Source organism: Lathyrus oleraceus, chromosome 3, assembly GCF_024323335.1.
Source record: "Lathyrus oleraceus cultivar Zhongwan6 chromosome 3, CAAS_Psat_ZW6_1.0, whole genome shotgun sequence".
Classification (NCBI taxonomy): domain Eukaryota; kingdom Viridiplantae; phylum Streptophyta; class Magnoliopsida; order Fabales; family Fabaceae; genus Lathyrus; species Lathyrus oleraceus.
Genome location: NC_066581.1, coordinates 93,340,442 through 93,356,674, shown reverse-complemented (window position 1 = coordinate 93,356,674; position 16,233 = coordinate 93,340,442).

Below are 16,233 nucleotides of genomic sequence, written 5' to 3'. Positions count from 1 at the left end.
AACCCCAAGTGAATAACAATCATCACGAGTGAACCCCAAAGATGAACCCTAAATGAATACAATCATCACAAATGAACCCCAAAGGTGAACCCCAATATGAATAACAGGAGAAATCCCCTTAGGTATGAACATACCACACACATACACACTGAACAAACGGGTACTCACACCAAAGCAAACAAATGTCGGAAACAAAGACATGAAACGGCAAACACAAGTTGAGACTAAGGATGAACACACACGAAAACAAAACAACAAAAAAAGGGTGAACACACACGACAACAACAAAACAAAAAAAAAGGGTAACACACACGAAAACAAAACAACAAAAAAAGGGTGAACACACACGACAACAACAAAACAAAAAAAAGGGTGCCCGAAGAGATTGTCCTCAACCTCCTGCCTACGTATCTCATCTGGTATGAGAATCAGGGCGACGTAGTTCCCCTTACCAGGGGTAAAACACTCTCCTAACCAGAGACCAGGGAAACAACAAACTAATAGGGAGACTGATACTCGAGCCTAATAGTTATCATGCAATCAAATATCCCTAAATTGAGGTCTCTAACAAGAATTTGACTCAACCTGGACGCGAGTCAACTCAAGTCTAAACTCCATATACGTTCAACTTCCTCAGAAGTTAATCGTACGACTCCTACAGAAATGGAGATGAGAAGAGGAAAGCAAATAGACACACCAACACAAGTGAACAAGCATCACACACCATATCTATACAAGAGTCTCAAACAATGGGTGGGCTTTAGTCAAGAGGGGTCATATCAACCTCGACAAACAAGCCAAACTGTAAGGGGTAATCTGTAGCTCTTAACCACTGACATTGAACGTCAGGGTGAAGCTGATCAAAGTGGTAATGAGGATGAGACCTCATAGCTCTTAACCCTGGCCAGGGTGAGCTCATGACACAGAAAGCGTGGGGATCCATAAAGTGGGATCCTTTTCCACTTGACAGACTCTGGACAAAAGATATGGGGCACATGTTCAGAAGCATCAACACGTAGTGCGAGCATAAATAACGACACACTGAATAACGGGGGATCGACTACTAATCCCTTTTATCCGTCAATTGCCTCTTCTCTTGGAGGTCTTATCAAATAACACATGCCTCTTCTTGGAGGTCTTTAGGCATAATTTTAAACAAACACAAACAGAGCCTCTAAAGGAGGACTTGCCAGCAAAATGCCTGCCAAAAAGGTGACAGGGCTTCCAGACTACATGAAGTAAGAAGCTAACTACCTGAGTGGTGTGTCAACCACAATCCAATGCTCAAGCAAGAGCTAAAGCAAGTAAGCAACTAAGGTACCTGTACAAAGACTAAATAGTTAGTACTTCAGTCATAAAACCAGAAGACAAGCAATGAAACCCTCTAACAGTTACACAATTCAATGCATAAGTGCCCTAGCACTCAAACAAGCTCATGAGCTCACCACATCAATTAAAACCCTACAAAACAAAAATAGGTCAGAACTCAATGCATTTTGTATCTCACAAGGTGAGAACAAACCCAATCATCAATGATGAGTATCCACCTGAAACAAGCGACAAAGTTAGTTTGTGTATATCCAATCAAACACAATAAAGCATAAACAAACAATGGCATGAGATGAATTGAATCATAAATCAGGGATCAAACCAATGTAAAAGAGGCAAAGGCTCACACCACAAAGAAGACCCCAAACCAAGTCAAAGAATGGACCAAGAACAAACCCCAAAATTGGGTCAAAACCCTAGTATAAAGACTAGCTCAAAACCTAACCAAATGACCAATCCAGGACCCATCCTATTGCACATCACACCTTCAAACACTCCCTCAAATGTCCTCAAAAGGACCAGCATCAAATCAAGGATCAAGTACCTCAACTTGCCTATGCCATATAATGACCAAAAATATGCACAAAATGAACTTCCAATTTAGAAAATTCATATCAAACCAGAAATGCATACAATGACTTTGGGATTTTCTGTATAAGTTCCTTATGCCATGAATGTTCAATATGCAAAAGATCAAGTCCAGGATGATGCAAATGCTATGTGAACAAAAATGCACCAATTCAATGTCAAAAATGTGACACAAATTGTCACATTTTTCTCTATGTGCCAAAAATGATGATAACATGTGAGAAAAAATCCAAACCAGTGACCAATAATTCATGTCATGTATGAATGTCATGTATGAATGTCATGTATGCAAAAGAGTGGATCAAAAGGCTCAAAATTGAGGATTTCACAATACATTGAATGCACTAGGTCAATTTGGCACAACATTGATTCAAAAATTCCCATATAAAAATCTAGACATCAAAAATTCTTGAACTCAACACCATAAAAAAGTAGACACAAATACAAAACTATGAAAAAAAAAATGGGGACTCAATTGGACAATTTTTGGATTTTTTATGAATTAAACAAAATGACCAAAATAAATGAAATATGAAATGAAAATGGAGGGAAATGCAATATTTGAATAAATCAGAAAAAACACCAGCCATAGGATCTGGCGCGCTCTGAAATCAACGGCTCACATTTGAACAATGAAACACACCATTTCATTAATCCCAGTCACACACACAGTCAGCAGTCCATGCACGTGTGGCCTCAGTTAAACAAACGCCATCCAATCATTCTTCCACGCAGCGCTCCACATGGCATACACTCATCCAAACCCTAATTACACACAGACGTCGGAGCTCCGCTCCGGTCGTCTTCCCCGACGAGCCTCCGGTGGCTCCCACGGTGGCGCCACCATACAATTTTCCAGAATTTCCCCAAACCAATGTCATTCCACTCCTTTTTCAACGCTGATTCCAAATATCACCTTAGTTTCTGCTAATTCTTCCTAGGTTTGGCAAATCGAAGACGAGAAGTTTCCAGATCCAAACTTTTAGTCACAACTACATCCTTAATTCTCACTCAATCTCAATTCTAAACATATATTCATGATCTACACATCACGATCTTCAATCCTATAACCTAAAATCAGCAAAAGGAGAGAGTGAAATTGAAGTCACCTGGAAATGGAGCTTTCTGAAATCACGATCTCACAAGCTCAGCTGCTCCAGATCAACTCCTATGAACTTCCTTTGAAGCTTTATGCAAAAAGAAACGATTGAAACCTCTTGAACATGCCTCAATTTCCAAATCCGATTGCCATGAGAATGCGCATGAACTGCTCGATTTCTTGAAGAATTGCACCAAACGATGGATGATTCTTGATCAGTGAAGCATGAGGATCAAGAATATGCAATGATCTTTGAGAATTGTGTAGAGGAAATGCAAATTCGAAGAGAGAGAATTTGAGAGAATTTCTTGGATTCTAGATCTGAAAATGGTTGTTATGGCAGTTATGATTAGGGTTTCACTATTTATATTCCTTGCTAATAACACTGCTAATCATTTTAGCCATGTACTTATCATGATTAGTGAGTTATTATGCCAATTGCAAAAATGCAAATTAAGCTCCCATGGCCATAATGCATGTGTTCAGCTCCATGCTAGGGTCTTAATCCATTCAAGAGCAACCAATGGTCATGATTTGAAGATTATTTTGCTTACATCTCAAGCCAAGAATGAATGGTGAAGATTTGCTTCATTTTGAACATGTGTGAAACAAGGAATGTACACGCCTCTTTCATGCATGGCAATGGCTCATTTTTACTCAAATATGGTTTATGAAGAAAGCTGAAGTGAAGCCTTGCCTTGGTTCTTTGTGAATTTTGACTTGTAGCATGATATCATCCTTAGAACAAATGTGAAATAATGTGACTTTTGACCATGATTTCTTAAGGCTTAGCTTGCACAATTGAGTCAAATGATGTCATTTTGAGATGCATTGAACATGAGAAGCACTTTGTAAAAAGAGTGAACCAATTTGAAGCATTATATCAAAAGTTATGCCATTTTGAATTTCCATGCACACTTTGTGATCAAATGACCATAACTCCTCAACCATTCATCATATGGACATGAATTAGGACTTTTTGAAAAGGAGAGACAAAGATTTACAACCTTCATGTTCACCACAAATCCATTTGAAACTTCCTTTATATTGAAAAGTCAAGTTGAAAGTGGACCAAAAACTTGCCAAATTTGGAAACTTTGAATTATAGGTCATTTTCCATTTTTAGTAACTTTTGCATTGACCTTTGAATCTTCAAGATGGATGTTTAGAATGATGAATAGACCCCATTTGAACATGATTGAGGTGTCTCAACTCATTTCCCCACCTCATAGCCCTCAGTTGACTGCACAGTTGACTTTTGGTCCTCAGATGACCTTGAGATGTCTTGATCCACTTGAGCCTCTACCACTTGGTGAAATTGCTTCAAAATGAAACCCTAGCTCATGTAAGCTCCTTATAATGATCATGAGATCCTCATCCCAAGAAAATACCTCATCTCTTTGAGAAACCCTAGTTGGAAGAATTGCATTGATTAAGGTTGACCAGAGGTCACAACCCTAATCCAGAGGAACTTGAGGATGAACTTTGAAACCCTTGATGATGATAGAACCATGATGATGGTGATATATCCTTGCAGATAAGATGATGCTCAAGACCCTTGAAGAATCAAGAAACCCTAATTGGATCTCATACCCTCAGATGGTTGATGATCAATTCATAGAGACCCTCAGGCTTGAATCACCTAACTTTCCCATCTTTTGAAAAGACTTTGGAGGATGACCTTCTCATTTTCATATGGGATGCAAAATGCAATACCTAATGCCCTAAAACATGAAATGCAATGTCCCAAACTAGTCTCAAGTAGAGGAGGGCAAATTTTGAGGTGTTACAGGTAGTTGTAATGATTGAGTGAATTGTTAGTTTGTGATGCAGACTGTATTGAATTTCCTGTTTTGAAATGGATGTTTATGCTTTATTGTTGTGATGTGTTGTTGTTTGCAATGAATGGTTATTTGGATGCATTGTTATAATGAGTATGTGACTAATGCTGGTACAGGACTTAGCTTGTTTGATTTACATGAATGAATTGCTTTGCACAATGTATTTTGGCATATCATGACTATGAATAGAAATGCTTGGAATGATGAGTTTGTTATGTTTGGATGTATGGTTGGTTTATGTATGCATAGACTATGGATTGAAATGTTAGAGATGATTTTAGCAAAGGTTGATTTCTGCAGAATTATGACTATGATGTAGGCATGGTGAGCAAGATAACAAGTCATCATGCAAGGCACGGAAATAAGGTCAAGGCATGACCAAATTGGCAAGACTTGATTAATGGAGGAAATGGTGGACATGGAAGATCTAGGAATGATACAATGATGAAGATGTGATTAATATTATGATTTTAGGATGAAAAATGTGATGGTTGACTTTGGTCAAGTGGTTGACCAAAAAGTCAACAGTTGACCAAAAAGTCAACATTTGTAAAAAAATGATTTTTTTGTTTCTTTTGTAATGAACATTATACATGTGAGTGGATGGCCAATTTTGTGAATGAGATGACTATGGTGTAAATGTGAACCAAATTTGACTTTTTGAATGAACCTCACTTAGAACCAAACTTGATATATGAATGAATCAATCATCTGAATCATATGAATGAAATGGACTAAGATGCATGGATGAATCAAGAATTAAAGGCCTATAATGCCCTTATGAATCACAATGGATTAATGACAAACAAATGGACCAAAAGATCAATACACTAATGCAATCATGAATCATGAATCAATGACCATGGACCTATGCATTTGAAAGCACCAAGAGACCTAAGTCAATGGCCTAGGAATGGTTAAGTAGGATGCACATGTGGATGCTTGAACCAAGTCTTGAATCAGATGAAATCCTCATCATGTAGACATGTAGATTAACTGGATGATTTCCATGATCAGATAGGGTATTTGATGATGGATAATGCATGATATGATAGTCAAACACATCCTCTTAATGACTTAGGGTTTCAAACAAACACAAGGTAAAAAGTCAAGCCAACAAGGTGCACTAGGATCAAGTCTTCCTGACTAGGATTTCATGATGTATACCCTCCAATCAAGGTCTCTGAATCAGGCATGAGGCTCCTCAAACAAGTTCCTAGTGCATGGGCCTCCAATTAGGGTTTAGATGGTCTAACCAAAGTTCAAGAATCAACCCCAAGATCCTAAGGAAACAACACCAGGAATTAAGGTTTTGATCTCCAAAGAAATGTCATGATGAGGTCTCCTTGAATCCATATCTCAAAGATCAAATAATTAGGGTTTCACTCCCAAGATGATCAAATGAGCAAACCCTATAACCACAAGCTTTGAATCTATGGTGATCAACTAGCAAATGTCAACATGAATGAATGATGCACATGAATGAAACATGAATGTGTGCAAATGAATCTCAAGTCAAAGATTAGATAGAAATATAAAAAGAGGAGGACAAATTTTGGGATATGAGAATAATAACACCGAGAATAATATTCACCAAACAATAAATTTTATATTATATTATGCTACATTAATATTAAACATGATATGAAAAAAAAATGCATTAAACTTGACACGGCTCTCAAAAGTTTGTTTGAGCAAGTCAATATCTTGACTTTTGAGTGTTGAATATACCCGCATCAAACCAATCAACATACTACAAGTTGAGATATATGCATGCCATAATATTATCAAAACAAAAGTGTGTGTGGAAGTAGGCAAAAGTTGGGGCATAGTCGCCGCCAGCTTTAGATAATTCACACATCCTTACACACATAGATCTCCTCCATAAACATCGATCAATAGTTAATTAATTCTTTTAAAAAAATCAATGAATAAAAAAATAATTATCATGCATATGCTATAACACATTTTGTTGGATAAGCCCCTACACCATATATACACGTATTAAAAGTGGTTTATTATATTAATATTATTATTATACACAAAGATATGTTGGAAGGGAAGAAGAAATTAATAATTGAGATGAAGAAAGCAAGTGGGATGAGTGGGGTCATGAGTAGGTATAGTGTGTCCCATTGTTCTTACTTTTCTAGCAATATTGCGACTCTTTTAATGCCTTCACTATTCTTCACTCATTCTAGTTGCGTCTTCAAACTATTATTCCTCTCAGTTATCAAATAAATTAAAGAGAATCACAAAATTTAACTATAGTTTAAAGGACTATATTTTAAAACAAAATTATTTTGGTCCCATTTTTTGTCACAAATTATTTTGGTGACTATTCTATGATTGGTGCAATGCAAACATGTTTTCACATTCTGTCTTTCACCTTTGTGAATATATTTAATTTTTGTTATAGGTTCTTGTTGAATTGACACGTACTAACTAGATATAATTGTTTAAGTAGGAAATCTTGGAACTTTTTTCAAGTGTTTTGTTCTTTTTGAAGTCATTTTCTTGAGAAAAGAAACTGGAATAAGAAAAGGGTGAGACAAGCATCAGCAAGCAAATTGAGTCCCATGATATCAATGTTGAAATGGATAGAGCAAACATATATATAATCAAAGGGACCATACAATGCCACTAAAAACATTCAATTTTTTTAATTGTATGTAGTCACACCTATAAACATTGATAGAGAATGAGTTCAGTTTTTGTAGAGATTCTTGCGGTTTCTATGATGTGATATGTGCCACTTAGTGACTTATCTATTTGGTTAATATTAGTAGACACAACACAAGTACGAGGGCTTGTACATGTTTTATAATAACTTATACTGTGTTAAATTTTATTTATTGACATGTCAAATTGGGAGAATGATGAAGGATTTACTGATCAGTCAAAATTCACATAAATGATTAACATATTAAAATTTTGATGGGTGGGATAATCAATAATGACAAACAATAGAATAATTTCAAACAATAAAAATAATAATTGATAATAACACATAGAAATTGTTTATTTAATTCAATCAAATTGATCTACGTCAGAGAGAGAATAGTCATTTGATTCATTATTTCAAAAGTTATTACAAGATATTATAATATGCAATATAAGAAATGGTTTTTGGAATTATATGACTTTTTTGACCCCTTCAACAAGTGAATGACACTTTAACTATCATAATTTATCTTCAAATATTCTCGAGTAATCCCTAACTCCCCAATCATGCATTTCAATCATATGGCTTCTTTGACCCCCTCAACAAGAACAATATACTATGCATGAGTAGTAGATAATGAGACCACCAATTGTTGATTGACCTTCCAGCTTATAGTTGTCGCAAACAACATAAATACAAAATTTCATAGAGATTTTCTAGTGTCTATATTACATGCATAGTTTGAATATACAAAACCCTTCAAAGTGTCCTCATATTGAGTTGACTTTGTGCAGTTTAACCACACTATAGAAATCTATTCAAATACTTCATCACCCACTTCAAAACTTTCTAATGAATCAGACCAGGATTTTTCATAAACTGACTTACTATACTTACTATATATACTAAATCTGCTCCACTAAGAACTATATCAAACATAATACTTCCAACCACCACTTGAATGTGGAGTACTCTCCAGTATCTTCTTCTCTTCCTCGATTTGGCGACATTGCTTAACCAAAAAATTTGTGTAATGATCCAAATGAGTGTTGACTTAACATTTTGCATTCTAAACTACTCCATCACTTTCTTCAAATAACTATATTGAGATAAGCCGAGGATTATATCTTTGTTGCGTGTAAGAAGATATTGTTTTTCTAGGAATGCATTCTTTTTCATGTATGCCTCATGGGTCGAGGCTTTTTAATGAGGTTCTCCCTTTCTTTTCTTTTATAATTTATCGAGTATTTGTACCTGTGTCTTTTCTTTCTTTCCATATAGCTTATGAATTCTAAAGACGATGTCCCTCATAGGCGACAAAACGGTGGATCCCCAAGAGGGATCCTTGCCATCCTTAGAGGTAATCAAAGAGTTGGATCCCCAAGGAGGAAACCTTGTCGCCCTTAGAGGCGATCAAAATGATGGATCCCATGGAGGGACCCTTTCTTCCCTTAGAGGCAATCAAAAGGTTGGATCACCATAAGGGATCCATGTCGTCCTTAGAGGCGATCAAAACATTGGATCCCCAAGAGAGGTCTTTGATGCCCTTAGAGGCGATCAAAATGTCGGATCCCTAGAAGGATCATTATCATCCTTATAGACGATCAAAGACTTGGATCCCCTAGGAGGGATCCTTTCCACCCTTAGAGACGATAAATCCGGTGGATCCTCCATGAGGGATCATTGCCTCCCTTAGAGGCGGTCAAAACGTTGGATCCCCAGGAGGGATCCTTGTCACTCTTAGAAGTGATCAAAACGTTGGATCTTCAAGAGGGATCCTTATCTCCCTTAGAGGCGGTCACAAATGCTTGATACCCAAGAGGGATCCCTGTCGCCCATTAAAAGTGTTAGACTCTCAAGAGGGATCCTTGCCACTCACAGAGGTGGTCAAAGCGCTAAAAACCTACGAAGTATTTTTACCACCTTCGGAGGAGATATAAAGTTCCATTCCCCTGGAAAGGATACATATCACCACCATTTTTGGGCACAGGGTCCTTAAATCCTGACGAATGAACCATAACCCCTCCTTTTTGTTCAGAGGCATTCCACATCTATACAAGAGGACCGCTACCTCAAGGGGAAATACCAACAAGTAGCTCAGAAAGGGGGTCATACACAACTATATGAAAACAACCAAATAAATAAACAAGGGTAGTTAACATAAAAGTGCACAAAGGGAACATTTCTCTGGGTTTTTACAAACAGCCCTCGTAGAGGAAAAAACACACCAAAGGCCACAAAGGGCCAAAGAAATAGAAATTAGGAAACTCAATCAGGGGTCGTCTTTCTGGGGTTCCACCTCCATAGGTACCTCCTCAAATCTAGAAATCACCGGACCACCGCCTCTTGTTGCCACTTCATCGATGGGGTCCTCCCGAGCTCCAACCGCTTAGGAAGATCCTCATCCTCCGAGGATGTGCCTTTTCATTGTCCATCAATTAGCCATCGTGTATGACTTTAAAAATATCCAGCATGCCTAGGTCGAGTTATGGATAAAAGAAGGACATCTCCTTCGCACGCTCAAAGTAAGTGCCATAAATTAATACCAAGTCTTCCTTGAGACCTGACACCTTAACCTCTAACGCTTGCTTGGAGCAAAAGGCATCTTCTAAGATGTCCTTAGAGACTCTTCTTTAGTAGTGATCTCATTGGCTTTCGTCTCTGCGGAAGCCAGTTCTTTTACCAAGCGTATTTATCCTTTCACAAAGTCTTCAACAACTTATGGCTCTGGGAGTAGCCATCCTTATTTTTCTTGAGTTTCACCCTCAACTCCTTCTCGGCTTGGCCTCGCCTCTCCCGGTCTACGCTCTTCAACATTAGTTCCCTCAAAAATAGGTTTTTCTTCATGTTAATAAGCGTAGAGGAAGGCTTAGATCTAAGAGTGTTATAGTCGCTAGGAAATTTCTCATAAAAGGAGATGTGAGCGCCAATGAATTAAACAATATTAAAACCATCATTTCTCCATAATGTGAGCTAAGGAGGCGCAATCTCTCCATTATAGGGCTTTTGGGAACTCGCATCTTCTAAAGTAAGCGGGACGAATCTTCCCCTAGTTGCATGTGAAGGGCCCTCTTCCTATATTAGGACCTTAGCATTAGGTGATTCAGGAGGATATCCCCTAGCTTGCCTTTTGTTGCTTTTGACAGTAAAGCTCTCATGATGACTATGAGGACTACCATTTTCTTCACACTCTACTTGGATTTTATCCTACCTCTTTTTTTGCTCCTCAAGGTTAATCCTCGTTATTTGGTCTATAATAAAACATATAAATGTCACATATTATCCAAGGAATACACATGAAAATCTTACTCAGGTTATCATCAAGTGCATTGTCACCCTCCAGCCATAACTCAATCACTGTGTGGGAATCCATAACCTCAAACTTCTCCAGGAAGAAAACTATCCTCACCTCCTTATGATAAGGTATTTTCTATCATATGTCATGATCGCCACGGGTTCATCCGTCCAAACTAACATGAAGAGATGAGTACTTTCATTCCCCACCGCTACGCGAGAGCCCTTTCGCCCCCTCACTCGAGCAAATTTATCTTTCCAATTCTTATAATGAGTGGAGTGAGCTTGAAAAGGGTCCTGAATGTTGTGCTTTATCAATTAATCCCTAACAAGTGATGAGAGGTAGAAGGGACAACCATGGTGACCCTCCCCGATGGCGAACATGCCTCTAGAATGACTTCATCTTCTTCTGAAGAAGAAGAAATGTCCATCTTCTCCCAAAAGGAGAGGATCTTCTCATTAGTGATATAAAATGATCCAATATCCTTGGTATCTTTTGTACGATGGAGCGGGCAACCGTTATCTCTTTGTTCTTGTAAAAGAAAAGGAACAAAAAGACATCACTACCACTATTATAAGCCTAACAAAACCACTAAAGTTTCATGACTCTAGGATAACATAAGCCTTACTATTAGTTTTTCTATGAAATCCATAAATCACAGTTGTTATGAAAGGAAAATTAGAAGAGAACCATACCTGAGAGGGTTTCGAATGAAGAAGACAAATGGAGAAAACCAGAAAGAGGCTTGTAGAGCTTATGCATGCAGGGTAAGTAAAGAAATGAAAAAGGGGAGTAAGAAATCCTTTAAAAAGGAAAGGTAATCACTGAAAACCCTTTTAGACTCCCCTAGGAGTTCTAAAAAACTTCACATGTCTTTGACATGTGCTCAGAATGTGTAGAGTCTCGAAAATAAGTCATCATTGCTTACATTAAATAAAATAAAGTGTGTTCATTTGAGTGATTGATTGTTGACACCCCTAGTTGATACTTTGGCCAGCCAAGATACACCTAACAAGAAGTTGGTGACTCTCCCTTAATTGAGGGACTTACCCTCCAAATAAAAGAGGCGGCCACAAGTGAGGGTCTCGCCCTCAGCTGAGGGACATGTCCTCCTAATAAAGGAGGCGCCTACAATTGAGGGACTTTCCCTCTAACTAAAGAAAGTGGCTACAACTGAGGGACTCACCCTAGCCACAAAGGTCAACCCATGGGAAGCTTTAAAACACTTCACCCTTTGCAAGTCTTCATACTTGAGAAATTATGCAGTGATATATTTGTGAAGGCCCCCGAATAGGGGTGTGACATTTATTTTACATAGGCTCGGCTTGAGAGAAGACGTGGATACTACTGTTTATCAAATCCCCATCTGAATATACAAAAGTATGCCACGACTCCCCGAGTAAATGGGCGATCAACAGTTCTCCTAGTCAAGGGGGAGCGATTACCATTTCATGAGGATTTCTTAAAGCCTAGACCCAAGATGTCTCTATAAATACATCTTCCCTAGTGGAAGAGAGACAACTTATAACTTACACAGCATAATGCATAAACACAAATCCTCTCACCTTACATGAGCTAACCGTCTCTTACCACTATAAATACCACCGAACAGGGTCGCCCGTCGTCGCGTCAAGCCCAAACTGTTATAAAACTACTAACGCATTTGTTATAAAACTGTTTCACTAGCACACTGGGAAAACATAATGATAGTTGCTATGGCTTTTATGAATTTGTTAAGCGGAAAGAATTTGTTTAAAATTTATCATCAAATCCCGACTAACTTGGCTTAACCAAAAATGGTTGGGCCAAGTGCCATTCTTTCATTTTTTTGGGTCAAGGGATGATGGAGCAATCTCATGAATATAGTTCCATATTCTTTTTATGATGACTCGAATGTACCACCAAGCTCATAATATCTTGTTATATGAATGTATATATCTTCATAATCTAAACCTATATAAAGGGGTTAATATATAGAAATCGTAAAACTCTAGTCTTCATCTTTGTGGTTGTTGTATTTGTCAAAGGTCTCTTTATGTGAGCAAAGTGTTTTAAAGTGTCGTGATAAGGTATTCTACTATGATCTGACATTCTCTTCGTATAATAATTCTATAATAGAATATTTTATGAGTTAACAACACAAAATAAAAATCATCTTGAATATATACAGAAAATAAAAGAACCATGCAAAATTGCTTAAAGAATAGATTACTCTCTTAAAGGTTTAAAGCAAAGAAGACCCAGAAGAATTCACTAGCCGAATTAAAGATTCTCTTAGTGATACAAAAAGTTTCAAAAAAAATTCATAATGATAAAATCACTATAATGCTATATTATAATGATGCAAGTCCCTGGCAACAACACCATTTGATAGTTTTTAGCAGTATTAAAATATCTATTTTATCGTATCTTTTAAGAATAATAAATGTGAATAGTATGTGGAAGTTTCACATTAATTAGAAATGTGAAGACTTAAGCATTTATAAGTGGAAGAATTCACACACCTATCATCTTAACATTTTGGGTGAGTATATGGTGTGTCTTTTACAAAGGTGTGTTGTTCTTAAAGAAACGCCCCAAAGTGTAAAAATGATCCCTCTTGTTGACCCCCCGAATTGATGACACCAACAGTGATATCAGAGTCTGGTTCGAGTGAAAGGATCAGCTCATTTGTATCGAAATTTCCGGTACAAATGTAAAAGAGCTTCTGCTTGAGGGAAAGCATTGTGAATAAACTCACACTTGAGGTACACGTGTTGAGAATAATAAGTGTGAGTAGTGCGGTGGAGTCTCACATTGATTAAAAATGTAGAGACTTGAGCATTTATAAGTGAGAGAACTCACACACACCTATTACCTTAAGATTTTGGGTGAGTATGTGGTGTGTCTCTTACAAATGTGTCTTGCTCTTAAAGAAAAGCCCCAAAGCGTAAAAATAATCCCTTGTGTTAACCCCCGAATTAATGACACAAAAAGTAAAAGAACTTCTGCCTAAGGGGGAGCATTGTGAATAGACTCACATTTGAGGTATAAGTGTTGAGAATAACAAGTGTGAGTAGTGTGGTGGAGTCCCACATTGGTTAAAAATATGGAGACTTGAGCATTTATAAGTGTGAGAATTCACACACCTATCACATTAAGATTTTGGATGAGTATGTGGTATGTCTCTTTCAAAGGTGTGTTGCTCTTAAAAGAAATCTCAAAGTGTAAAAATAATCATTTATGTTAACCTCTCCCACGAATTAATGATCCCAACAGTATCTGCGAAGACTTGAGATATATTTTTATCATTCCATTATTTTCATAATTATGATTTATTTTGTAAACACTTTGTTTTATAAACTACGGAATAAATTAAAGAAAAGGAAATTCATAAATAAAGAAATATGTTGGAATTAGGTTCTCTTAACTATTCCTCTAATTTATTATCTTAATAAATATATTTTTTATTTTCAATTATATATTTATCTATCACCTGTCTTACTTTCTAGAGAAGGGGGAAATTAATTAGAGGGATACTAGGATGGTCATTTTACAACCGTCCTAAGAAAAATCAAATTATTTTCCTTGAACTTATAAGACTAAATTCTTACCTCTTAACTACCCCCCGTATATTACTTAGTTTCAACCAAGTGTATATGTCCGGAAATTTGTGTTGGGTCTAAACCCGAATTCAAGAGAGCCTGCTCTGATTTCAAGGCATTCCATGGAGTAAGATCAGTTTGGATCAACATAAATGGGTCAAGTCGAATATATCGACTCAAAGTTGGCGCATATGATTGATTGTGAATACGCTTTAACGCACAGACAAAACTTTAAAGACATATTAACAGGAATAAATGGTCGGTCATAGATTGAAAGACAGTGGAATTGATTCCTATTGATTATCCTCAAGAGTTAAGGGGATATAGATATTTATGACTCATCAATTGATCTTATGGAGATTGAGCCTATGATACTATATGTAAATTGACAACCTAAGAGAAAAAGACACATTTTTTCCACACGACTTACTCTCTTTATTCTCTTTTATAAATAACACTTAATAAATGATGTATCTAGACTATGTATAGACCAGATACATCGATTACTCAATAAACTTAAAAGTCAAAAGTTACTTACGATAGAGAATTGAAGGAGTATACCTAAAGCAACATTTGTGACTCTAATTGACCTAGTATTGTTAGAGTTATCAATTGGTATACTCCACGTGTACAATTTCACATAGTCTAATTTTAAATAGTTTGTTTTAATAACCGAACTAAAAACCAATAAACTTATAATTTCTTTTAACCAATATTTGTTCGTAATCTTTAATGTATGATTCAACTTAGAGTCGGCAAAACAGGTCGGACCAACTGGGTTGTCCCGAAAAAAATTCCAAACTTAAACAATTTTTTTTAAATTTATTTAATATTCGAACTTTTAATCTCGGCCCATTAAAAATCTGATATTTAACGGGGCTAATTCAATCAGATTGTAGGTTGCCTGCTTATTTAATTTTATTATTTTTGATAAAAAAAATTATAACACATTATACTACTAATAATATCCATACTATATATATATATATATATATATATATATATATATATATATATATATATATATATATATATATATATATATATATATACTAATTGTTGTTCAATCAAATTATTAATTCATTTAATTTATAATTTTAACAATATTAGATATATAAATGTATCTTTATTGAATATATTGAATAATTTTAGTCTCTCCATATACACTTATTATTTAATGAATTTGAAAAGTAAACTATCTCTTATAAATAAGATCTGATATCAAATCAATTTTATATTTATTCGATAATTTATTTGATTTAATTTAAACATCTAATATTATTAAAATGAATATTAATATTCTTTACTCTATTTTATAATTATAAATTATTACATATAAATAAACTCTATTGAAATTTAATTTTCAAACTAAATAACATGAGAAGTTATCGCAACTTGAGTCTAAGTTATTTGATTAAAATAATTTATTTTTATAATATTTTATTTTAGACCTTATGAATTTAATTAAATTATATATTTTTAATGCTCAATACTCATTTATATTTTAGTTTTTTAATTTATGGTTTATTAATTTTTCATTTATATTTTTAAAAATCATATTTTCATTAAAAATTTAATTTCAAATATAATCTGGATCGGCTCGAAGAATCGAAATCGATAAAAGATCGAGCTTAGACAATCAAATTATAATTTGTTTTAAATTCCAAATTTTAAAATCCAATCTATAAAAAATCCGAGTCCATTTTACCAACTCTAATTCAACTTATTTCTCATTTAGAAAAAATATTTATCTATTTAATTGTTGTTGATATATGGATAAGTTTAAGAATTGGATCTGATGTCAATTTTAAAAATATTGCTTTCAACTTTAT